The following is a 26,120-nucleotide window of genomic DNA, read 5'->3' as shown; positions in this document are numbered from 1 at the left end:
ATCACGGGGTGGTACGCATTGTATGGGTGTGTGTTACATTAGATTCACTAGTAGGAGTGAGAAAAACATCACGGGGTGGTGCGCATTGTATGGGTGTGTGTTACATTACATTCACTAGTAGGAGTGAGAAAAACATCACGGGGTGGTGCGCATTGTATGGGTGTGTGTTACATTACATTCACTAGTAGGAGTGAGAAAATCATCACGAGGTGGTGCGCATTGTATGGGTGTGTTTTACATTACATTCACTAGTAGGAGTGAGAAAAACATCACGGGGTGGTGCGCATTTTATTGGTGTGTGTTACATTAGATTCACTAGTAGGAGTGAGAAAAACATCACGGGGTGGTGCGCATTGTATTGGTGTGTGTTACATTAGATTCACTAGTAGGAGTGAGAAAAACATCACGGGGTGGTGCGCATTGTATGGGTGTGTGTTACATTAGATTCACTAGTAGGAGTGAGAAAAACATCACGGTGTTTTGCTCATAGTATGGGTGTGTGTTACATTCCATTCACTAGTAGGAGTGAGAAAAACATCACGGGGTGGTGCGCATTGTATGGGTGTGTGTTACATTACATTCACTAGTAGGAGTGAGAAAAACATCACGGGGTGGTGCGCATTGAATGGGTGTGTGTTACATTACATTCACTAGTAGGAGTGAGAAAAACATCACGGGGTGGTGCGCATTGTATGGGTGTGTGTTACATTACATTCACTAGTAGGAGTGAGAAAAATATCACGGGGTGGTGCGCATTGTATGGGTGTGTTACATTACATTCACTAGTAGCAGTGAGAAAAATATCACGGGGTGGTGTGCATTGTATGGGTGTGTGTTACATTAGATTCACTAGTAGGAGTGAGAAAAACATCACGGGGTGGTGCGCATTGTATGGGTGTGTGTTACATTCCATTCACTAGTAGGAGTGAGAAAAACATCACGGGGTGGTGCGCATTGTATGGGTGTGTGTTACATTACATTCACTAGTAGGAGTGAGAAAAACATCACGGGGTCGTGCGCATTGTACGAGTGTGTGTTAAATTACACTCACTCGTAGGAGTGAGAAAAACATCACGGGATGGTGCGCATTGTATGGGTGTGTGTTACATTAGATTCACTAGTAGGAGTGAGAAAAACATCACGGGGTGGTGCGCATTTTATGGGTGTGTGTTACATTACATTCACTAGTAGGAGTGAGAAAAACATCACGGGGTGGTGCGCATTGTATGGGTGTGTGTTACATTACATTCACTAGTAGGAGTGAGAAAAACATCACGGGGTGGTGCGCATTGTATGGGTGTTTGTTACATTAGATTAACTAGTAGGAGTGAGAAAATCATCACGGGGTGGTGCGCATTGTATGGGTGTGTTTTACATTACATTCACTAGTAGGAGTGAGAAAAACATCACGGGGTGGTGCGCATTATATGGGTGTGTGTTACATTACATTCACTAGTAGGAGTGAGAAAAACATCACGGGGTGGTGCGCATTGTATGGGTGTGTGTTACATTAGATTCACTAGTAGGAGTGAGAAAAACATCACGGGGTGGTGCGCATTGTATGGGTGTGTGTTACATTACATTCACTAGTAGGAGTGAGAAAAACATCACGGGGTGGTGCGCATTGTATGGGTGTGTGTTACATTAGATTCACTAGTAGGAGTGAGAAAATCATCACGTGGTGGTGCGCATTGTACGGGTGTGTGTTACGTTAGATTCACTAGTAGGAGTGAGAAAAACATCACGGGGTGGTGCGCATTGTATGGGTGTGTGTTACATTACATTCACTAGTATGAGTGAGAAAAACATCACGGGGTGGTGCGCATTGTATGGGTGTGTGTTACATTACATTCACTAGTAGGAGTGAGAAAATCATCACGGGGTGGTGCGCATTGTACGGGTGTGTGTTACATTACATTCACTAGTAGGAGTGAGAAAAACATCACGGGGTGGTGCGCATTGTACGGGTGTGTGTTACATTACATTCACTAGTAGGAGTGAGAAAAACATCACGGTGTGGTGCGCATTGTATGGGTGTGTGTTACATTACATTCACTAGTAGGAGTGAGAAAAATATCACGGGGTGGTGCGCATTGTATGGGTGTGTTACATTACATTCACTAGTAGCAGTGAGAAAAATATCACGGGGTGGTACGCATTGTATGGGTGTGTGTTACATTAGATTCACTAGTAGGAGTGAGAAAAACATCACGGGGTGGTGCGCATTGTATGGGTGTGTGTTACATTACATTCACTAGTAGGAGTGAGAAAAACATCACGGGGTGGTGCGCATTGTATGGGTGTGTGTTACATTACATTCACTAGTAGGAGTGAGAAAAACATCACGGGGTGGTGCGCATTGTATGGGTGTGTTTTACATTACATTCACTAGTAGGAGTGAGAAAAACATCACGGGGTGGTGCGCATTTTATTGGTGTGTGTTACATTGGATTCACTAGTAGGAGTGAGAAAAACATCACGGGGTGGTGCGCATTGTATTTGTGTGTGTTACATTAGATTCACTAGTAAGAGTGAGAAAAACATCATGGGGTGGTGCGCATTGTATGGGTGTGTGTTACATTAGATTCACTAGTAGGAGTGAGAAAAACATCACGGGGTGGTGCTCATAGTATGGGTGTGTGTTACATTACATTCACTAGTAGGAGTGAGAAAAACATCACGGGGTGGTGCGCATTGTATGGGTGTGTGTTACATTAGATTCACTAGTAGGAGTGAGAAAAACATCACGGGGTGGTGCGCATTGAATGGGTGTGTGTTACATTACATTCACTAGTAGGAGTGAGAAAAACATCACGGGGTGGTGCGCATTGTATGGGTGTGTGTTACATTACATTCACTAGTAGGAGTGAGAAAAATATCACGGGGTGGTGCGCATTGTATGGGTGTGTTACATTACATTCACTAGTAGCAGTGAGAAAAATATCACGGGGTGGTGCGCATTGTATGGGTGTGTGTTACATTAGATTCACTAGTAGGAGTGAGAAAAACATCACGGGGTGGTGCGCATTGTATGGGTGTGTGTTACATTACATTCACTAGTAGGAGTGAGAAAAACATCACGGGGTGGTGCGCATTGTATGGGTGTGTGTTACATTACATTCACTAGTAGGAGTGAGAAAAACATCACAGGGTCGTGCGCATTGTACGGGTGTGTGTTAAATTACACTCACTCGTAGGAGTGAGAAAAACATCACGGGGTGGTGCGCATTGTATGGGTGTGTGTTACATTAGATTCACTAGTAGGAGTGAGAAAAACATCACGGTGTGGTGCGCATTTTATGGGTGTGTGTTACATTACATTCACTAGTAGGAGTGAGAAAAACATCACGGGGTGGTGCGCATTGTATGGGTGTGTGTTACATTACATTCACTAGTAGGAGTGAGAAAAACATCACGGGGTGGTGCGCATTGTATGGGTGTTTGTTACATTAGATTCACTAGTAGGAGTGAGAAAATCATCACGGGGTGGTGCGCATTGTATGGGTGTGTTTTACATAACATTCACTAGTAGGAGTGAGAAAAACATCATGGGGTGGTGCGCATTATATGGGTGTGTGTTACATTACATTCAGTAGTAGGAGTGAGAAAAACATCACGGTGTGGTGCGCATTGTATGGGTGTGTGTTACATTAGATTCACTAGTAGGAGTGAGAAAAACATCACGGGGTGGTGCGCATTGTATGGGTGTGTGTTACATTACATTCACTAGTAGGAGTGAGAAAAACATCACGGGGTGGTGCACATTGTATGTGTGTGTGTTACATTACATTCACTAGTAGGAGTGAGAAAAACATCACGGGGTGGTGCGCATTGTATGGGTGTGTGTTACATTAGATTCACTAGAAGGAGAGAGAAAAACATCACGGGGTGGTGCGCATTGTATGGGTGTGTGTTACATTACATTCACTAGTAGGAGTGAGAAAAACATCACGGGGTGCTGCGCATTGTATGGGTGTTTGTTACATTAGATACACTAGTAGGAGTGAGAAAATCATCACGGGGTGGTGCGCATTGTACGGATGTGTGTTACATTACATTCACTAGTAGGAGTGAGAAAAACATCACGGGGTGGTGCGCATTGTACGGGTGTGTGTTACGTTAGATTCACTAGTAGGAGTGAGAAAAACATCACGGGGTGGTGCGCATTGTATGGGTGTGTGTTACATTACATTCACTAGTAGGAGTGAGAAAAACATCACGGGGTGGTGGGCATTGTATGGGTGTGTGTTACATTACATTCACTAGTAGGAGTGAGAAAAACATCACGGGGTGGTGCGCATTGTATGGGTGTGTTTTACATTACATTCACTAGTAGGAGTGAGAAAAACATCACGGGGTGGTGCGCATTTTATTGGTGTGTGTTACATTGGATTCACTAGTAGGAGTGAGAAAAACATCACGGGGTGGTGCGCATTGTATTTGTGTGTGTTACATTAGATTCACTAGTAGGAGTGAGAAAAACATCACGGGGTGGTGGCATTGTATGGGTGTGTGTTACATTAGATTCACTAGTAGGAGTGAGAAAAACATCACGGGGTGGTGCTCATAGTATGGGTGTGTGTTACATTACATTCACTAGTAGGAGTGAGAAAAACATCACGGGGTGGTGCGCATTGTATGGGTGTGTGTTACATTAGATTCACTAGTAGGAGTGAGAAAAACATCACGGGGTGGTGCGCATTGAATGGGTGTGTGTTACATTACATTCACTAGTAGGAGTGAGAAAAACATCACGGGGTGGTGCGCATTGTATGGGTGTGTGTTACATTACATTCACTAGTAGGAGTGAGAAAAACATCACGGGGTGGTGCGCATTGTATGGGTGTGTTACATTACATTCACTAGTAGCAGTGAGAAAAATATCACGGGGTGGTGCGCATTGTATGGGTGTGTGTTACATTAGATTCACTAGTAGGAGTGAGAAAAACATCACGGGGTGGTGCGCATTGTATGGGTGTGTGTTACATTACATTCACTAGTAGGAGTGAGAAAAACATCACGGGGTGGTGCGCATTGTATGGGTGTGTGTTACATTACATTCACTAGTAGGAGTGAGAAAAACATCACAGGGTCGTGCGCATTGTACGGGTGTGTGTTAAATTACACTCACTCGTAGGAGTGAGAAAAACATCACGGGGTGGTGCGCATTGTATGGGTGTGTGTTACATTAGATTCACTAGTAGGAGTGAGAAAAATATCACGGTGTGGTGCGCATTTTATGGGTGTGTGTTACATTACATTCACTAGTAGGAGTGAGAAAAACATCACGGGGTGGTGCGCATTGTATGGGTGTGTGTTACATTACATTCACTAGTAGGAGTGAGAAAAACATCACGGGGTGGTGCGCATTGTATGGGTGTGTGTTACATTACATTCACTAGTAGGAGTGAGAAAAATATCACGGGGTGGTGCGCATTGTATGGGTGTGTTACATTACATTCACTAGTAGGAGTGAGAACAATATCACGGGGTGGTGCGCATTGTATGGGTGTGTGTTACATTAGATTCACTAGTAGGAGTGAGAAAAACATCACGGGGTGGTGCGCATTGTATGGGTGTGTGTTACATTACATTCACTAGTAGGAGTGAGAAAAACATCACGGGGTGGTGCGCATTGTATGGGTGTGTGTTACATTACATTCACTAGTAGGAGTGAGAAAAACATCACGGGGTGGTGCGCATTGTATGGGTGTGTGTTACGTTAGATTCACTAGTAGGAGTGAGAAAAACATCACGGGGTGTTGTGCATTGTATGGGTGTGTGTTACATTACATTCACTAGTAGGAGTGAGAAAATCATCACGGGGTGGTGCGCATTGTATGGGTGTGTGTTACATTACATTCACTAGTAGGAGTGAGAAAATCATCACGGGGTGGTGCGCATTGTATGGGTGTGTTTTACATTACATTCACTAGAAGGAGTGAGAAAAACATCACGGGGTGGTGCGCATTGTATGGGTGTGTGTTACATTACATTCACTAGTAGGAGTGAGAAAAACATCACGGGGTGATGCGCATTTTATGGGTGTGTGTTACATTAGATTCACTAGTAGGAGTGAGAAAAACATCACGGGGTGGTGTGCATTGTATTGGTGTGTGTTACATTAGATTCACTAGTAGGAGTGAGAAAAACATCACGGGGTGGTGCGCATTGTATGGGTGTGTGTTACATTACATTCACTAGTAGGAGGGAGAAAAACATCACGGGGTGGTGCGCATTGTATGGGTGTGTTTTACAATACATTCACGAGTAGGAGTGAGAAAAACATCACGGGGTGGTGCGCATTGTATGGGTGTGTGTTACATTACATTCACTAGTAGGAGTGAGAAAAACATCACGGGGTGGTGCGCATTGTATGGGTGTTTGTTACATTAGATTCACTAGTAGGAGTGAGAAAATCATCACGGGGTGGTGCGCATTGTACGGATGTGTGTTACATTACATTCACTAGTAGGAGTGAGAAAAACATCACGGGGTGGTGCGCATTGTACGGGTGTGTGTTACGTTAGATTCACTAGTAGGAGTGAGAAAAACATCACGGGGTGGTGCGCATTGTATGGGTGTGTGTTACATTACATTCACTAGTAGGAGTGAGAAAAACATCACGGGGTGGTGCGCATTGTATGGGTGTGTGTTACATTACATTCACTAGTAGGAGTGAGAAAAACATCACGGGGTGGTGCGCATTGTATGGGTGTGTTACATTACATTCACTAGTAGCAGTGAGAAAAATATCACGGTGTGGTGCGCATTGTATGGGTGTGTGTTACATTAGATTCACTAGTAGGATTGAGAAAAACATCAGGGGTGGTGCGCATTGTATGGGGGTGTGTTACATTACATTCACTAGTAGGAGTGAGAAAAACATCTCGGGGTGGTGCGCATTGTATGGGTGTGTGTTACATTACATTCACTAGTAGGAGTGAGAAAAACATCACGGGGTGGTGCGCATTGTATGGGTGTGTGTTACATTACATTCACTCGTACGAGTGAGAAAAACATCACGGGGTGGTGCGCATTGTATGGGTGTGTGTTACATTACACTCACAAGTAGGAGTGAGAAAAACATCACGGGGTGGTGCGCATTGTATGGGTGTGTGTTACATTAGATTCACTAGTAGGAGTGAGAAAAACATCACGGGGTGGTGCGCATTGTATGGGTGTGTGTTACATTACATTCACTAGTAGGAGTGAGAAAAACATCACGGGGTGGTGCGCATTGTATGGGTGTGTGTTACATTACATTCACTAGTAGGAGTGAGAAAAACATCACGGGGTGCTGCGCATTGTATGGGTGTTTGTTACATTAGATTCACTAGTAGGAGTGAGAAAATCATCACGGGGTGGTGCGCATTGTACGGGTGTGTGTTACATTACATTCACTAGTAGGAGTGAGAAAAACATCACGGGGTGGTGCGCATTGTACGGGTGTGTGTTACGTTAGATTCACTAGTAGGAGTGAGAAAAACATCACGGGGTGGTGCGCATTGTATGGGTGTGTGTTACATTACATTCACTAGTATGAGTGAGAAAAACATCACGGGGTGGTGCGCATTGTATGGGTGTGTGTTACATTACATTCACTAGTAGGAGTGAGAAAATCATCACGGGGTGGTGCGCATTGTACGGGTGTGTGTTACATTACATTCACTAGTAGGAGTGAGAAAAACATCACGGGGTGGTGCGCATTGTACGGGTGTGTGTTACATTACATTCACTAGTAGGAGTGAGAAAAACATCACGGTGTGGTGCGCATTGTATGGGTGTGTGTTACATTATATTCACTAGTAGGAGTGAGAAAAATATCACGGGGTGGTGCGCATTTTTGGGTGTGTTACATTACATTCACTAGTAGCAGTGAGAAAAATATCACGGGGTGGTACGCATTGTATGGGTGTGTGTTACATTAGATTCACTAGTAGGAGTGAGAAAAACATCACGGGGTGGTGCGCATTGTATGGGTGTGTGTTACATTACATTCACTAGTAGGAGTGAGAAAAACATCACGGGGTGGTGCGCATTGTATGGGTGTGTGTTACATTACATTCACTAGTAGGAGTGAGAAAAACATCACGGGGTGGTGCGCATTGTATGGGTGTGTTTTACATTACATTCACTAGTAGGAGTGAGAAAAACATCACGGGGTGGTGCGCATTTTATTGGTGTGTGTTACATTGGATTCACTAGTAGGAGTGAGAAAAACATCACGGGGTGGTGCGCATTGTATTTGTGTGTGTTACATTAGATTCACTAGTAGGAGTGAGAAAAACATCATGGGGTGGTGCGCATTGTATGGGTGTGTGTTACATTAGATTCACTAGTAGGAGTGAGAAAAACATCACGGGGTGGTGCTCATAGTATGGGTGTGTGTTACATTACATTCACTAGTAGGAGTGAGAAAAACATCACGGGGTGGTGCGCATTGTATGGGTGTGTGTTACATTAGATTCACTAGTAGGAGTGAGAAAAACATCATGGGGTGGTGCGCATTGAATGGGTGTGTGTTACATTACATTCACTAGTAGGAGTGAGAAAAACATCACGGGGTGGTGCGCATTGTATGGGTGTGTGTTACATTACATTCACTAGTAGGAGTGAGAAAAATATCACGGGGTGGTGCGCATTGTATGGGTGTGTTACATTACATTCACTAGTAGCAGTGAGAAAAATATCACGGGGTGGTGCGCATTGTATGGGTGTGTGTTACATTAGATTCACTAGTAGGAGTGAGAAAAACATCACGGGGTGGTGCGCATTGTATGGGTGTGTGTTACATTACATTCACTAGTAGGAGTGAGAAAAACATCACGGGGTGGTGCGCATTGTATGGGTGTGTGTTACATTACATTCACTAGTAGGAGTGAGAAAAACATCACAGGGTCGTGCGCATTGTACGGGTGTGTGTTAAATTACACTCACTCGTAGGAGTGAGAAAAACATCACGGGGTGGTGCGCATTGTATGGGTGTGTGTTACATTAGATTCACTAGTAGGAGTGAGAAAAACATCACGGTGTGGTGCGCATTTTATGGGTGTGTGTTACATTACATTCACTAGTAGGAGTGAGAAAAACATCACGGGGTGGTGCGCATTGTATGGGTGTGTGTTACATTACATTCACTAGTAGGAGTGAGAAAAACATCACGGGGTGGTGCGCATTGTATGGGTGTTTGTTACATTAGATTCACTAGTAGGAGTGAGAAAATCATCACGGGGTGGTGCGCATTGTATGGGTGTGTTTTACATTACATTCACTAGTAGGAGTGAGAAAAACATCACGGGGTGGTGCGCATTATATGGGTGTGTGTTACATTACATTCACTAGTAGGAGTGAGAAAAACATCACGGTGTGGTGCGCATTGTATGGGTGTGTGTTACATTAGATTCACTAGTAGGAGTGAGAAAAACATCACGGGGTGGTGCGCATTGTATGGGTGTGTGTTAAATTACATTCACTAGTAGGAGTGAGAAAAACATCACGGGGTGGTGCACATTGTATGTGTGTGTGTTACATTACATTCACTAGTAGGAGTGAGAAAAACATCACGGGGTGGTGCGCATTGTATGGGTGTGTGTTACATTAGATTCACTAGAAGGAGAGAGAAAAACATCACGGGGTGGTGCGCATTGTATGGGTGTGTGTTACATTACATTCACTAGTAGGAGTGAGAAAAACATCACGGGGTGCTGCACATTGTATGGGTGTTTGTTACATTAGATACACTAGTAGGAGTGAGAAAATCATCACGGGGTGGTGCGCATTGTACGGATGTGTGTTACATTACATTCACTAGTAGGAGTGAGAAAAACATCACGGGGTGGTGCGCATTGTACGGGTGTGTGTTACGTTAGATTCACTGGTAGGAGTGAGAAAAACATCACGGGGTGGTGCGCATTGTATGGGTGTGTGTTACATTACATTCACTAGTAGGAGTGAGAAAAACATCACGGGGTGGTGCGCATTGTATGGGTGTGTGTTACATTAGATTCACTAGTAGGAGTGAGAAAATCATCACGTGGTGGTGCGCATTGTATGGGTGTGTGTTACATTACATTCACTAGTAGGAGTGAGAAAAACATCACGGGGTGGTGCGCATTGTATGGGTGTGTGTTACATTACATTCACTAGTAAGAGTGAGAAAAACATCACGGGGTGGTGCGCATTGTATGGGTGTGTGTTACATTAGATTCACTAGTAGGAGTGAGAAAATCATCACGTGGTGGTGCGCATTGTATGGGTGTGTGTTACATTACATTCACTAGTAGGAGTGAGAAAAACATCATGGGGTGGTGCGCATAGTATGGGTGTGTGTTACATTACATTCACTAGTAGGAGTGAGAAAAACATCACGGGGTGGTACGCATTGTATGGGTGTGTGTTACATTACATTCACTAGTAGGAGTGAGAAAATCATCACGGGGTGGTGCGCATTGTATGGGTGTGTGTTACATTACATTCACTAGTAGGAGTGAGAAAAACATCACGGGGTGGTGCGCATTGTATGGGTGTGTGTTACATTACATTCACTAGTAGGAGTGAGAAAAACATCACGGGGTGGTGCGCATTGTATGGGTGTGTGTTACATTACATTCACTAGTAGGAGTGAGAAAAACATCACGGGGTGGTGCGCATTGTATGGGTGTGTTACATTACATTCACTAGTAGCAGTGAGAAAAATATCACGGGGTGGTGCGCATTGTATGGGTGTGTGTTACATTAGATTCACTAGTAGGATTGAGAAAAACATCAGGGGTGGTGCGCATTGTATGGGTGTGTGTTACATTACATTCACTAGTAGGAGTGAGAAAAACATCACGGGGTGGTGCGCATTGTATGGGTGTGTGTTACATTACATTCACTAGTAGGAGTGAGAAAAACATCACGGGGTGGTGCGCATTGTATGGGTGTGTGTTACATTACATTCACTAGTAGGAGTGAGAAAAACATCACGGGGTGGTGCGCATTGTATGGGTGTGTGTTACATTACATTCACTAGTAGGAGTGAGAAAAACATCACGGGGTGGTGCGCATTGTATGGGTGTGTGTTACATTACATTCACTAGTAGGAGTGAGAAAAACATCACCGGGTGGTGCGCATTGTATGGGTGTTTGTTACATTAGATTCACTAGTAGGAGTGAGAAAATCATCACGGGGTGGTGCGCATTTTATGGGGGTGTGTTACATTAGATTCACTAGTAGGAGTGAGAAAAACATCACGGGGTGGTGCGCATTGTATGGGTGTGTGTTACATTACATTCACTAGTAGGAGTGAGAAAAACATCACGGGGTGGTGCGCATTGTATGGGTGTGTGTTACATTACATTCACTAGTAGGAGTGAGAAAATCATCACGGGGTGGTGCGCATTGTATGGGTGTGTGTTACATTACATTCACTAGTAGGAGTGAGAAAAACATCACGGGGTGGTGCGCATTGTATGGGTGTGTGTTATATTACATTCACTAGTAGGAGTGAGAAAAACATCACGGGGTGGTGCGCATTGTATGGGTGTGTGTTACATTACATTCAATAGTAGGAGTGAGAAAAACATCACGGGGTGGTGCGCATTGTATGGGTGTGTGTTACATTACATTCACTAGTAGGAGTGAGAAAAACATCACGGGGTGGTGCGCTTTGTATGGGTGTATGTTACATTACATTCACTAGTAGGAGTGAGAAAAACATCACGGGGTGGTGCGCATTGTATGGGTGTGTGTTACATTACATTCACTAGTAGGAGTGAGAAAAACATCACGGGGTGGTGCGCATTGTATGGGTGTGTGTTACATTACATTCAGTAGTAGGAGTGAGAAAAACATCACGGGGTGGTGCGCACTGTATGGGTGTGTGTTACATTACATTCACTAGTAGGAGTGAGAAAAGCATCACGGGGTGGTGCGCATTGTATGGGTGTGTGTTACATTACATTCACTAGTAGGAGTGAGAAAAACATCACGGGGTGGTGCGCATTGTATGGGTGTGTGTTACATTACATTCACTAGTAGGAGTGAGAAAAACATCACGGTGTGGTGCGCATTGTATGGGTGTGTGTTACATTAGATTCACTAGTAGGAGTGAGAAAAACATCACGGGGTGGTGCGCATTGTATGGGTGTGTGTTACATTACATTCAATAGTAGGAGTGAGAAAAACATCACCGGGTGGTGCGCATTGTATGGGTGTTTGTTACATTAGATTCACTAGTAGGAGTGAGAAAAACATCACGGGGTGGTGCGCATTGTATGGGTGTGTGTTACATTACATTCACTAGTAGGAGTGAGAAAAACATCACGGGGTGGTGCGCATTGTATGGGTGTGTGTTACATTACATTCACTAGTAGGAGTGAGAAAAACATCGCGGGGTGGTGCGCATTGTATGGGTGTGTGTTACATTACATTCACTAGTAGGAGTGAGAAAAACATCACGGGGTGGTGCGCATTGTATGGGTGTGTGTTACATTAGATTCACTAGTAGGAGTGTGTATGGGTGTGTGTTACATTACATTCACTAGTAGGAGTGAGAAAAACATCACGGGGTGGTGCGCATTGTATGGGTGTGTGTTACATTACACTCACTAGTAGGAGTGAGAAAAACATCACGGGGTGGTGCGCATTGTATGGGTGTGTGTTACATTAGATTCACTAGTAGGAGTGCGAAAAACATCACGGGGTGGGGCGCATTGTATGGGTGTGTGTTACTTTAGATTCACTAGTAGGAGTGAGAAAAACATCACGGGGTGGTGCGCATTGTATGGGTGTGTGTTACATTACATTCACTAGTAGGAGTGAGAAAAACATCACGGGGTGGTGCGCATTGTATGGGTGTGTGTTACATTACATTCACTAGTAGGACTGAGAAAAACATCACGGGGTGGTGCGCATTGTATGGGTGTGTGTTACATTACATTCACTAGTAGGAGTGAGAAAAACATCACGGGGTGGTGCGCATTGTATGGGTGTGTGTTACATTACATTCACTAGTAGGAGTGAGAAAAACATCACGGGGTGGTGCGCATTGTATGGGTGTGTGTTACATTAGATTCACCAGTAGGAGTGAGAAAAACATCACGGGGTGGTGCGCATTGTATCGGTGTGTGTTACATTAGATTCACTAGTAGGAGTGAGAAAAACATCAAGGGGTGGTGCGCATTGTATCGGTGTGTGTTACATTACATTCACTAGTAGGAGTGAGAAAAACATCACGGGGTGGTGCGCATTTTATGGGTGTGTGTTACATTACATTCACTAGTAGGAGTGAGAAAAATATCACGGGGTTGTGCGCATTGTATGGGTGTGTGTTACATTACATTCACTAGTAGGAGTGAGAAAATTATCACGGGGTGGTGCGCATTGTATGGGTGTGTTACATTACATTCACTAGTAGCAGTGAGAAAAACATCACGGGGTGGTGCGCATTGTATGGGTGTGTGTTACATTACATTCACTAGTAGGAGTGAGAAAAACATCACGGGGTGGTGCGCATTGTATGGGTGTGTGTTACATTACATTCACTAGTAGGAGTGAGAAAAACATCACGGGGTGGTGCGCATTGTATGGGTGTGTTTTACATTACATTCACTAGTAGGAGTGAGAAAAACATCACGGGGTGGTGCGCATTTTATTGGTGTGTGTTACATTAGATTCACTAGTAGGAGTGAGAAAAACATCACGGGGTGGGGCGCATTGTATTGGTGTGTGTTACATTAGATTCACTAGTAGGAGTGAGAAAAACATCACGGGGTGGTGCTCATTGTATGGGTGTGTGTTACATTAGATTCACTAGTAGGAGTGAGAAAAACATCACGGGGTGGTGCTCATAGTATGGGTGTGTGTTACATTACATTCACTAGTAGGAGTGAGAAAAACATCACGGGGTGGTGCGCATTGTATGGGTGTGTGTTACATTAGATTCACTAGTAGGAGTGAGAAAAACATCACGGGGTGGTGCGCATTGAATGGGTGTGTGTTACATTACATTCACTAGTAGGAGTGAGAAAAACATCACGGGGTGGTGCGCATTGTATGGGTGTGTGTTACATTACATTCACTAGTAGGAGTGAGAAAAATATCACGGGGTGGTGCGCATTGTATGGGTGTGTTACATTACATTCACTAGTAGCAGTGAGAAAAATATCACGGGGTGGTGCGCATTGTATGGGTGTTTGTTACATTAGATTCACTAGTAGGAGTGAGAAAATCATCACGGGGTGGTGCGCATTGTATGGGTGTGTTTTACATTACATTCACTAGTAGGAGTGAGAAAAACATCACGGGGTGGTGCGCATTATATGGGTGTGTGTTACATTACATTCACTAGTAGGAGTGAGAAAAACATCACGGGGTGGTGCGCATTGTATGGGTGTGTGTTACATTAGATTCACTAGTAGGAGTGAGAAAAACATCACGGGGTGGTGCGCATTGTATGGGTGTGTGTTACATTACATTCACTAGTAGGAGTGAGAAAAACATCACGGGGTGGTGCGCATTGTATGGGTGTGTGTTACATTAGATTCACTAGTAGGAGTGAGAAAATCATCACGTGGTGGTGCGCATTGTATGGGTGTGTGTTACATTACATTCACTAGTAGGAGTGAGAAAAACATCATGGGGTGGTGCGCATAGTATGGGTGTGTGTTACATTACATTCACTAGTAGGAGTGAGAAAAACATCACGGGGTGGTACGCATTGTATGGGTGTGTGTTACATTACATTCACTAGTAGGAGTGAGAAAATCATCACGGGGTGGTGCGCATTGTATGGGTGTGTGTTACATTACATTCACTAGTAGGAGTGAGAAAAACATCACGGGGTGGTGCGCATTGTATGGGTGTGTGTTACATTACATTCACTAGTAGGAGTGAGAAAAACATCACGGGGTGGTGCGCATTGTATGGGTGTGTGTTACATTACATTCACTAGTAGGAGTGAGAAAAACATCACGGGGTGGTGCGCATTGTATGGGTGTGTTACATTACATTCACTAGTAGCAGTGAAAAAAATATCACGGGGTGGTGCGCATTGTATGGGTGTGTGTTACATTAGATTCACTAGTAGGATTGAGAAAAACATCAGGGGTGGTGCGCATTGTATGGGTGTGTGTTACATTACATTCACTAGTAGGAGTGAGAAAAACATCACGGGGTGGTGCGCATTGTATGGGTGTGTGTTACATTACATTCACTAGTAGGAGTGAGAAAAACATCACGGGGTGGTGCGCATTGTATGGGTGTGTGTTACATTACATTCACTCGTACGAGTGAGAAAAACATCACGGGGTGGTGCGCATTGTATGGGTGTGTGTTACATTACACTCACAAGTAGGAGTGAGAAAAACATCACGGGGTGGTGCGCATTGTATGGGTGTGTGTTACATTAGATTCACTAATAGGAGTGAGAAAAACATCACGGGGTGGTGCGCATTGTATGGGTGTGTGTTACATTACATTCACTAGTAGGAGTGAGAAATACATCACGGGGTGGTGCGCATTGTATGGGTGTGTGTTACATTACATTCACTAGTAGGAGTGAGAAAAACATCACGGGGTGCTGCGCATTGTATGGGTGTTTGTTACATTAGATTCACTAGTAGGAGTGAGAAAATCATCACGGCGTGGTGCGCATTGTACGGGTGTGTGTTACATTACATTCACTAGTAGGAGTGAGAAAAACATCACGGGGTGGTGCGCATTGTACGGGTGTGTGTTACGTTAGATTCACTAGTAGGAGTGAGAAAAACATCACGGGGTGGTGCGCATTGTATGGGTGTGTGTTACATTACATTCACTAGTATGAGTGAGAAAAACATCACGGGGTGGTGCGCATTGTATGGGTGTGTGTTACATTACATTCACTAGTAGGAGTGAGAAAAACATCACGGGGTTTTGCGCATTGTATGGGTGTGTGTTACATTACATTCACTAGTAGGAGTGAGAAAAACATCATGGGGTGGTACGCATTGTATGGGTGTGTGTTACATTACATTCACTAGTAGGAGTGAGAAAATCATCACGGGGTGGTGCGCATTGTATGGCTGTGTGTTACATTACATTCACTAGTAGGAGTGAGAAAAACATCACGGGGTGGTGCGCATTGTATGGGTGTGTGTTACATTACATTCACTAGTAGGAGTGAGAAAAACATCACGGGGTGGTGCGCATTGTATGGGTGTGTGTTACATTAGATTCACTAGTAGGAGTGAGAAAAACATCACGGCGTGGTGCGCATTGTATGGGTGTGTGTTACATTAGATTCACTAGTAGGAGTGAGAAAAACATCACGGGGTGGTGCGCATTGTATGGGTGTGTGTTACATTAGATTCACTAGTAGGAGTGAGAAAAACATCACGGGGTGGTGCGCATTGTATGGGTGTGTGTTACATTACATTCACTATTAGGAGTGAGAAAAACATCACGGGGTGGTGCGCATTGTATGGGTGTGTGTTACATTACATTCACTAGTAGGAGTGAGAAAAACATCACGGGGTGGTGCGCATTGTACGGGTGTGTGTTACATTATATTCACTAGTAGGAGTGAGAAAAACATCACGGGGTGGTGCGCATTGTACGGGTGTGTGTTACATTACATTCACTAGTAGGAGTGAGAAAAACATCACGGTGTGGTGCGCATTGTATGGGTGTGTGTTACATTACATTCAAAAGTAGGAGTGAGAAAAACATCACGGGGTGGTGCGCATTGTATGGGTGTGTTACATTACATTCACTAGTAGCAGTGAGAAAAATATCACGGGGTGGTGCGCATTGTATGGGTGTGTGTTACATTAGATTCACTAGTAGGATTGAGAAAAACATCAGGGGTAGTGCGCATTGTATGGGTGTGTGTTACATTACATTCACTAGTAGGAGTGAGAAAAACATCACGGGGTGGTGCGCATTGTATGGGTGTGTGTTACATTACATTCACTAGTAGGAGTGAGAAAAACATCACGGGGTGGTGCGCATTGTATGGGTGTGTGTTACATTACATTCACTCGTACGAGTGAGAAAAACATCACGGGGTGGTGCGCATTGTATGGGTGTGTGTTACATTACACTCACAAGTAGGAGTGAGAAAAACATCACGGGGTGGTGCGCATTGTATGGGTGTGTGTTACATTAGATTCACTAATAGGAGTGAGAAAAACATCACGGGGTGGTGCGCATTGTATGGGTGTGTGTTACATTACATTCACTAGTAGGAGTGAGAAAAACATCACGGGGTGGTGCGCATTGTATGGGTGTGTGTTACATTACATTCACTAGTAGGAGTGAGAAAAACATCACGGGGTGCTGCGCATTGTATGGGTGTTTGTTACATTAGATTCACTAGTAGGAGTGAGAAAATCATCACGGGGTGGTGCGCATTGTACGGGTGTGTGTTACATTACATTCACTAGTAGGAGTGAGAAAAACATCACGGGGTGGTGCGCATTGTACGGGTGTGTGTTACGTTAGATTCACTAGTAGGAGTGAGAAAAACATCACGGGGTGGTGCGCATTGTATGGGTGTGTGTTACATTACATTCACTAGTATGAGTGAGAAAAACATCACGGGGTGGTGCGCATTGTATGGGTGTGTGTTACATTACATTCACTAGTAGGAGTGAGAAAAACATCACGGGGTGGTGCGCATTGTATGGGTGTGTGTTACATTACATTCACTAGTAGGAGTGAGAAAAACATCACGGGGTGGTACGCATTGTATGGGTGTGTGTTACATTACATTCACCAGTAGGAGTGAGAAAATCATCACGGGGTGGTGCGCATTGTATAGCTGTGTGTTACATTACATTCACTAGTAGGAGTGAGAAAAACATCACGGGGTGGTGCGCATTGTATGGGTGTGTGTTACATTACATTCACTAGTAGGAGTGAGAAAAACATCACGGGGTGGTGCGCATTGTATGGGTGTGTGTTACATTAGATTCACTAGTAGGAGTGAGAAAAACATCACGGCGTGGTGCGCATTGTATGGGTGTGTGTTACATTAGATTCACTAGTAGGAGTGAGAAAAACATCACGGGGTGGTGCGCATTGTATGGGTGTGTGTTACATTAGATTCACTAGTAGGAGTGAGAAAAACATCACGGGGTGGTGCGCATTGTATGGGTGTGTGTTACATTACATTCACTATTAGGAGTGAGAAAAACATCACGGGGTGGTGCGCATTGTATGGGTGTGTGTTACATTAGATTCACTAGTAGGAGTGAGAAAAACATCACGGGGTGGTGCGCATTGTATGGGTGTGTGTTACATTACATTCACTATTAGGAGTGAGAAAAACATCACGGGGTGGTGCGCATTGTATGGGTGTGTGTTACATTACATTCACTAGTAGGAGTGAGAAAAACATCACGGGGTGGTGCGCATTGTACGGGTGTGTGTTACATTACAGTCACTAGTAGGAGTGAGAAAAACATCACGGGGTGGTGCGCATTGTACGGGTGTGTGTTACATTACATTCACTAGTAGGAGTGAGAAAAACATCACGGTGTGGTGCGCATTGTATGGGTGTGTGTTACATTACATTCACTAGTAGGAGTGAGAAAAACATCACGGGGTGGTGCGCATTGTATGGGTGTGTGTTACATTACATTCACTAGTAGGAGTGAGAAAAACATCACGGGGTGGTGCGCATTGTATGGGTGTGTGTTACATTACATTCACTAGTAGGAGTGAGAAAAACATCACGGGGTGGTGCGCATTGTATGGGTGTGTTTTACATTACATTCACTAGTAGGAGTGAGAAAAACATCACGGGGTGGTGCGCATTTTATTGGTGTGTGTTACATTGGATTCACTAGTAGGAGTGAGAAAAACATCACGGGGTGGTGCGCATTGTATTGTTGTGTGTTACATTAGATTCACTAGTAGGAGTGAGAAAAACATCACGGGGTGGTGCGCATTGTATGGGTGTGTGTTACATTAGATTCACTAGTAGGAGTGAGAAAAACATCACGGGGTGGTTCTCATAGTATGGGTGTGTGTTACATTACATTCACTAGTAGGAGTGAGAGAAACATCACGGGGTGGTGCGCATTGTATGGGTGTGTGTTACATTAGATTCACTAATAGGAGTGAGAAAAACATCACGGGGTGGTGCGCATTGTATGGGTGTGTGTTACATTACATTCACTAGTAGGAGTGAGAAAAACATCACGGGGTGGTGCGCATTGTATGGGTGTGTGTTACATTACATTCACTAGTAGGAGTGAGAAAAACATCACGGGGTGCTGCGCATTGTATGGGTGTTTGTTACATTAGATTCACTAGTAGGAGTGAGAAAATCATCACGGCGTGGTGCGCATTGTACGGGTGTGTGTTACATTACATTCACTAGTAGGAGTGAGAAAAACATCACGGGGTGGTGCGCATTGTACGGGTGTGTGTTACGTTAGATTCACTAGTAGGAGTGAGAAAAACATCACGGGGTGGTGCGCATTGTATGGGTGTGTGTTACATTAGATTCACTAGTAGGAGTGAGAAAAACATCACGGGGTTTTGCGCATTGTATGGGTGTGTGTTACATTACATTCACTAGTAGGAGTGAGAAAAACATCACGGGGTGGTACGCATTGTATGGGTGTGTGTTACATTACATTCACTAGTAGGAGTGAGAAAATCATCACGGGGTGGTGCGCATTGTATGGCTGTGTGTTACATTACATTCACTAGTAGGAGTGAGAAAAACATCACGGGGTGGTGCGCATTGTATGGGTGTGTGTTACATTACATTCACTAGTAGGAGTGAGAAAAACATCACGGGGTGGTGCGCATTGTATGGGTGTGTGTTACATTAGATTCACTAGTAGGAGTGAGAAAAACATCACGGCGTGGTGCGCATTGTATGGGTGTGTGTTACATTAGATTCACTAGTAGGAGTGAGAAAAACATCACGGGGTGGTGCGCATTGTATGGGTGTGTGTTACATTACATTCACTATTAGGAGTGAGAAAAACATCACGGGGTGGTGCGCATTGTATGGGTGTGTGTTACATTAGATTCACTAGTAGGAGTGAGAAAAACATCACGGGGTGGTGCGCATTGTATGGGTGTGTGTTACATTACATTCACTATTAGGAGTGAGAAAAACATCACGGGGTGGTGCGCATTGTATGGGTGTGTGTTACATTACATTCACTAGTAGGAGTGAGAAAAACATCACGGGGTGGTGCGCATTGTACGGGTGTGTGTTACATTATATTCACTAGTAGGAGTGAGAAAAACATCACGGGGTGGTGCGCATTGTACGGGTGTGTGTTACATTACATTCACTAGTAGGAGTGAGAAAAACATCACGGTGTGGTGCGCATTGTATGGGTGTGTGTTACATTACATTCACTAGTAGGAGTGAGAAAAACATCACGGGGTGGTGCGCATTGTATGGGTGTGTGTTACATTACATTCACTAGTAGGAGTGAGAAAAACATCACGGGGTGGTGCGCATTGTATGGGTGTGTGTTACATTACATTCACTAGTAGGAGTGAAAAAAACATCACGGGGTGGTGCGCATTGTATGGGTGTGTTTTACATTACATTCACTAGTAGGAGTGAGAAAAACATCACGGGGTGGTGCGCATTTTATTGGTGTGTGTTACATTGGATTCACTAGTAGGAGTGAGAAAAACATCACGGGGTGGTGCGCATTGTATTGGTGTGTGTTACATTAGATTCACTAGTAGGAGTGAGAAAAACATCACGGGGTGGTGCGCATTGTATGGGTGTGTGTTACATTAGATTCACTAGTAGGAGTGAGAAAAACATCACGGGGTGGTGCTCATAGTATGGGTGTGTGTTACATTACATTCACTAGTAGGAGTGAGAGAAACATCACGGGGTGGTGCGCATTGTATGGGTGTGTGTTACATTAGATTCACTAATAGGAGTGAGAAAAACATCACGGGGTGGTGCGCATTGTATGGGTGTGTGTTACATTACATTCACTAGTAGGAGTGAGAAAAACATCACGGGGTAGTGCGCATTGTATGGGTGTGTGTTACATTACATTCACTAGTAGGAGTGAGAAAAACATCACGGGGTGCTGCGCATTGTATGGGTGTTTGTTACATTAGATTCACTAGTAGGAGTGAGAAAATCATCACGGCGTGGTGCGCATTGTACGGGTGTGTGTTACATTACATTCACTAGTAGGAGTGAGAAAAACATCACGGGGTGGTGCGCATTGTACGGGTGTGTGTTACGTTAGATTCACTAGTAGGAGTGAGAAAAACATCACGGGGTGGTGCGCATTGTATGGGTGTGTGTTACATTACATTCACTAGTATGAGTGAGAAAAACATCACGGGGTGGTGCGCATTGTATGGGTGTGTGTTACATTACATTCACTAGTAGGAGTGAGAAAAACATCACGGGGTTTTGCGCATTGTATGGGTGTGTGTTACATTACATTCACTAGTAGGAGTGAGAAAAACATCACGGGGTGGTACGCATTGTATGGGTGTGTGTTACATTACATTCACTAGTAGGAGTGAGAAAATCATCACGGGGTGGTGCGCATTGTATGGCTGTGTGTTACATTACATTCACTAGTAGGAGTGAGAAAAACATCACGGGGTGGTGCGCATTGTATGGGTGTGTGTTACATTACATTCACTAGTAGGAGTGAGAAAAACATCACGGGGTGGTGCGCATTGTATGGGTGTGTGTTACATTAGATTCACTAGTAGGAGTGAGAAAAACATCACGGCGTGGTGCGCATTGTATGGGTGTGTGTTACATTAGATTCACTAGTAGGAGTGAGAAAAACATCACGGGGTGGTGCGCATTGTATGGGTGTGTGTTACATTAGATTCACTAGTAGGAGTGAGAAAAACATCACGGGGTGGTGCGCATTTTATGGGTGTGTGTTACATTACATTCACTATTAGGAGTGAGAAAAACATCACGGGGTGGTGCGCATTGTATGGGTGTGTGTTACATTACATTCACTAGTAGGAGTGAGAAAAACATCACGGGGTGGTGCGCATTGTACGGGTGTGTGTTACATTATATTCACTAGTAGGAGTGAGAAAAACATCACGGGGTGGTGCGCATTGTACGGGTGTGTGTTACATTACATTCACTAGTAGGAGTGAGAAAAACATCACGGTGTGGTGCGCATTGTATGGGTGTGTGTTACATTACATTCAAAAGTAGGAGTGAGAAAAACATCACGGGGTGGTGCGCATTGTATGGGTGTGTTACATTACATTCACTAGTAGCAGTGAGAAAAATATCACGGGGTGGTGCGCATTGTATGGGTGTGTGTTACATTAGATTCACTAGTAGGATTGAGAAAAACATCAGGGGTGGTGCGCATTGTATGGGTGTGTGTTACATTACATTCACTAGTAGGAGTGAGAAAAACATCACGGGGTGGTGCGCATTGTATGGGTGTGTGTTACATTACATTCACTAGTAGGAGTGAGAAAAACATCACGGGGTGGTGCGCATTGTATGGGTGTGTGTTACATTACATTCACTCGTACGAGTGAGAAAAACATCACGGGGTGGTGCGCATTGTATGGGTGTGTGTTACATTACACTCACAAGTAGGAGTGAGAAAAACATCACGGGGTGGTGCGCATTGTATGGGTGTGTGTTACATTAGATTCACTAATAGGAGTGAGAAAAACATCACGGGGTGGTGCGCATTGTATGGGTGTGTGTTACATTACATTCACTAGTAGGAGTGAGAAAAACATCACGGGGTGGTGCGCATTGTATGGGTGTGTGTTACATTACATTCACTAGTAGGAGTGAGAAAAACATCACGGGGTGCTGCGCATTGTATGGGTGTTTGTTACATTAGATTCACTAGTAGGAGTGAGAAAATCATCACGGGGTGGTGCGCATTGTACGGGTGTGTGTTACATTACATTCACTAGTAGGAGTGAGAAAAACATCACGGGGTGGTGCGCATTGTACGGGTGTGTGTTACGTTAGATTCACTAGTAGGAGTGAGAAAAACATCACGGGGTGGTGCGCATTGTATGGGTGTGTGTTACATTACATTCACTAGTATGAGTGAGAAAAACATCACGGGGTGGTGCGCATTGTATGGGTGTGTGTTACATTACATTCACTAGTAGGAGTGAGAAAAACATCACGGGGTGGTGCGCATTGTATGGGTGTGTGTTACATTACATTCACTAGTAGGAGTGAGAAAAACATCACGGGGTGGTACGCATTGTATGGGTGTGTGTTACATTACATTCACTAGTAGGAGTGAGAAAATCATCACGGGGTGGTGCGCATTGTATAGCTGTGTGTTACATTACATTCACTAGTAGGAGTGAGAAAAACATCACGGGGTGGTGCGCATTGTATGGGTGTGTGTTACATTACATTCACTAGTAGGAGTGAGAAAAACATCACGGGGTGGTGCGCATTGTATGGGTGTGTGTTACATTAGATTCACTAGTAGGAGTGAGAAAAACATCACGGCGTGGTGCGCATTGTATGGGTGTGTGTTACATTAGATTCACTAGTAGGAGTGAGAAAAACATCACGGGGTGGTGCGCATTGTATGGGTGTGTGTTACATTAGATTCACTAGTAGGAGTGAGAAAAACATCACGGGGTGGTGCGCATTGTATGGGTGTGTGTTACATTACATTCACTATTAGGAGTGAGAAAAACATCACGGGGTGGTGCGCATTGTATGGGTGTGTGTTACATTAGATTCACTAGTAGGAGTGAGAAAAACATCACGGGGTGGTGCGCATTGTATGGGTGTGTGTTACATTACATTCACTATTAGGAGTGAGAAAAACATCACGGGGTGGTGCGCATTGTATGGGTGTGTGTTACATTACATTCACTAGTAGGAGTGAGAAAAACATCACGGGGTGGTGCGCATTGTACGGGTGTGTGTTACATTATATTCACTAGTAGGAGTGAGAAAAACATCAAGGGGTGGTGCGCATTGTACGGGTGTGTGTTACATTACATTCACTAGTAGGAGTGAGAAAAACATCACGGTGTGGTGCGCATTGTATGGGTGTGTGTTACATTACATTCACTAGTAGGAGTGAGAAAAACATCACGGGGTGGTGCGCATTGTATGGGTGTGTGTTACATTACATTCACTAGTAGGAGTGAGAAAAACATCACGGGGTGGTGCGCATTGTATGGGTGTGTGTTACATTACATTCACTAGTAGGAGTGAGAAAAACATCACGGGGTGGTGCGCATTGTATGGGTGTGTTTTACATTACATTCACTAGTAGGAGTGAGAAAAACATCACGGGGTGGTGCGCATTTTATTGGTATGTGTTACATTGGATTCACTAGTAGGAGTGAGAAAAACATCACGGGGTGGTGCGCATTGTATTGGTGTGTGTTACATTAGATTCACTAGTAGGAGTGAGAAAAACATCACGGGGTGGTGCGCATTGTATGGGTGTGTGTTACATTAGATTCACTAGTAGGAGTGAGAAAAACATCACGGGGTGGTGCTCATAGTATGGGTGTGTGTTACATTACATTCACTAGTAGGAGTGAGAGAAACATCACGGGGTGGTGTGCATTGTATGGGTGTGTGTTACATTAGATTCACTAGTAGGAGTGAGAAAAACATCACGGGGTGGTGCGCATTGAATGGGTGTGTGTTACATTACATTCACTAGTAGGAGTGAGAAAAACATCACGGGGTGGTGCGCATTGTATGGGTGTGTGTTACATTACATTCACTAGTAGGAGTGAGAAAAATATCACGGGGTGGTGCGCATTGTATGGGTGTGTTACATTACATTCACTAGTAGCAGTGAGAAAAATATCACGGGGTGGTGCGCATTGTATGGGTGTGTGTTACATTAGATTCACTAGTAGGAGTGAGAAAAACATCACGGGGTGGTTCGCATTGTATGGGTGTGTGTTACATTCCATTCACTAGTAGGAGTGAGAAAAACATCACGGGGTGGTGCGCATTGTATGGGTGTGTGTTACATTACATTCACTAGTAGGAGTGAGAAAAACATCACGGGGTCGTGCGCATTGTACGGGTGTGTGTTAAATTACACTCACTCGTAGGAGTGAGAAAAACATCACGGGGTGGTGCGCATTGTATGGGTGTGTGTTACATTAGATTCACTAGTAGGAGTGAGAAAAACATCACGGGGTGGTGCGCATTGTATCGGTGTGTGTTACATTACATTCACTAGTAGGAGTGAGAAAAACATCACGGGGTGGTGCGCATTGTATGGGTGTGTGTTACATTACATTCACTAGTAGGAGTGAGAAAAACATCACGGGGTGGTGCGCATTGTATGGGTGTTTGTTACATTAGATTCACTAGTAGGAGTGAGAAAATCATCACGGGGTTGTGCGCATTGTATGGGTGTGTTTTACATTACATTCACTAGTAGGAGTGAGAAAAACATCACGGGGTGGTGCGCATTATATGGGTGTGTGTTACATTACATTCACTAGTAGGAGTGAGAAAAACATCACGGGGTGGTGCGCATTGTATGGGTGTGTGTTACATTAGATTCACTAGTAGGAGTGAGAAAAACATCACGGAGTGGTGCGCATTGTATGGGTGTGTGTTACATTACATTCACTAGTAGGAGTGAGAAAAACATCACGGGGTGGTGCACATTTTATGTGTGTGTGTTACATTACATTCACTAGTAGGAGTGAGAAAAACATCACGGGGTGGTGCGCATTGTATGGGTGTGTGTTACATTACATTCACTAGAAGGAGAGAGAAAAACATCACGGGGTGGTGCGCATTGTATGGGTGTGTGTTACATTACATTCACTAGTAGGAGTGAGAAAAACATCACGGGGTGCTGCGCATTGTATGGGTGTTTGTTACATTAGATACACTAGTAGGAGTGAGAAAGTCATCACGGGGTGGTGCGCATTGTACGGATGTGTGTTACATTACATTCACTAGTAGGAGTGAGAAAAACATCACGGGGTGGTGCGCATTGTACGGGTGTGTGTTACGTTAGATTCACTAGTAGGAGTGAGAAAAACATCACGGGGTGGTGCGCATTGTATGGGTGTGTGTTACATTACATTCACTAGTAGGAGTGAGAAAAACATCACGGGGTGGTGCGCATTGTATGGGTGTGTGTTACATTAGATTCACTAGTAG

This window comes from Cavia porcellus, unplaced genomic scaffold (genome assembly GCF_034190915.1).
Source record: "Cavia porcellus strain 051 isolate PalLab524CR breed Dunkin Hartley unplaced genomic scaffold, mCavPor4.1 scaffold_2, whole genome shotgun sequence".
NCBI classification, from domain to species: domain Eukaryota; kingdom Metazoa; phylum Chordata; class Mammalia; order Rodentia; family Caviidae; genus Cavia; species Cavia porcellus.
The sequence above is the reverse complement of the archived record's forward strand: the minus strand, read 5'-3'. Positions refer to the sequence as shown.